Here is a 2,009-nt window from a genome sequence, read left to right on the forward strand (position 1 = left end):
GAGATGTGACTGGATTGTTGGATATTGGGGCCTTAATGGACCAATACGATTTTGTAGAAAATTGGAATGCCATATATTAATAAAAGTCATAATTCACTTAAAAATTGAAATCTACGTTTCGTGTAGATAGATTTAGACTATTAATTTGCTCAAAACCGATTAAAGGTGAATGTGAAATTAATTAAGATTGGGCCCAAATAACATTAATTGTTAATTAATGTTATATATAAGGAAATACAGAGAGAATAGTCCCACATCGAAAATTTTCGATGTGTTTTCTTTTCTTATTAATGATGCTGTGTTAATGGAGTTAACACAAAAAGACCAGGTGCTCTCTTCTCAGGGGCGAGCAGGTGCTCGCACCTGTGAGCCCGCCACCCGCCACGCGCGCACGTGCGCAATGGGCGCTTTGTAGGCGCACTTTGCACTTCGCACGTATGCGTCGTCGCGAGGAGCATTGAGGAGCTTAGATTTATGCTCCAGGTGACATTGCGATGCCTGCGTGGCACTTGGGTGACGTGTCAGACTCGTCCTGTATGGCATCCACGTGGACAAGAAGAGATGACTGGACTGTTGATTGGGTGAACGGATGACAACCGTTGATCAAAGAAGTGTGATGGATTGATCAAAGAGGTGTGATGGATCGCTTGTGATGTGATCTGGAACGTTGGATCGCGAAGAGTCATGATCTGACCACTTGGGATTAGACTTGATATGAAGCGTTAGATCGAATGGATCATTAGATCCAGATCCGATGGCTGATGACAATAGGCGAGATCTGAGGGTCACAACCCTTCATATCTGATGGATGAGATTGAAGTGGGCTATGTGAAGGGTTATAACCCTTCAGATTGGACGATCTAGATCGATCCAGCCTAGAGAATACATCCTCTCACCCAAAAGGCATTCAACCTCTTGATTTAGTATAAATAGAACCCTCCAGATGATGGAAAAATCATCGAATTCATCGATTCAAGTCTTCCTTGTGCATTCATCCCATCTAGTGCATTCGGAGTCCAAAAGCCTACGAGAAAGTTCGTTGGTCTGGGAATTTAGAGTGCTACTATTCCGAGAAGTTCGTCGTTGTATCTTGAGAATGAATTGCTGCTATCCGTTAGCACCGTAGCGGAGCAATATCATTTACGGAGATAGTGTTGAACATTAGCCTCGACGATCCGTATCAGTTTACGTACTCCCGGAGCTACCGGAGACAACAATCATAAACGATATTCACTACAAGCTGATATGGCTACCAACGGCATTCCGACCGCCATTCTGCCGACATCAATTCCGCACGGAGAGAAGACGGAGAAATTCAACGGAGCCGACTTGAAAAGATGGCAGCAAAAGATGCTGTTCTACCTGACAACGCTAAACCCCATACGATTTTTGCGTGATGACCCGCCAGCCGCTACGGAAGGTAGCAAGGCTGCTTGCGATGCGTGGTCACACGGAGATTTCCTATGCCGAAATTATATTCTCAACGCATTGGACAACTCGTTGTATAATGTGTATTGTTCATATGAGACGGAAAAATCTTTGTGGGAATCTCTTGAGAAGAAATACAAGACCGAAAATGCCGAATTGAAGAAATTCATCGTCGGCCGATTTCTGGATTTCAAGATGGTGGACTCAAAGAGTGTCTCATCTCAAGTCCAAGATATGTAATTAATACTGCATGATCTGGACGCCGAAGGCATGAAGCTAAACGAGTCATTTGCAGTAGCCAAGGTAATTGAGAAACTCCCTCCGTCATGGAAGGATTTCAAAAATTACCTCAAGCATAAGCAAAAGGAGATGGGACTGGAAGACCTGATCCTGAGGCTACGAATAGATGAGGATAATTGAAAGTTATCCGACTCTAGAGGAACCAAGCGGACTGTTGATGTGCATAGGGTTTACATTCGTATTTACACTTTATTTGCACATCTTTGTGGTTTTCTTGTTATATCTTGTGTGTATTGCATCCTTAATCCGGACATTTAGGCATATATCTTACATTTCCTAGT

Source organism: Curcuma longa, chromosome 1 (assembly GCF_044706935.1).
Source record: "Curcuma longa cultivar G26 ecotype Majalengka, Jawa Barat chromosome 1, ITB_CL_G26_1.1, whole genome shotgun sequence".
NCBI lineage: Eukaryota > Viridiplantae > Streptophyta > Magnoliopsida > Zingiberales > Zingiberaceae > Curcuma > Curcuma longa.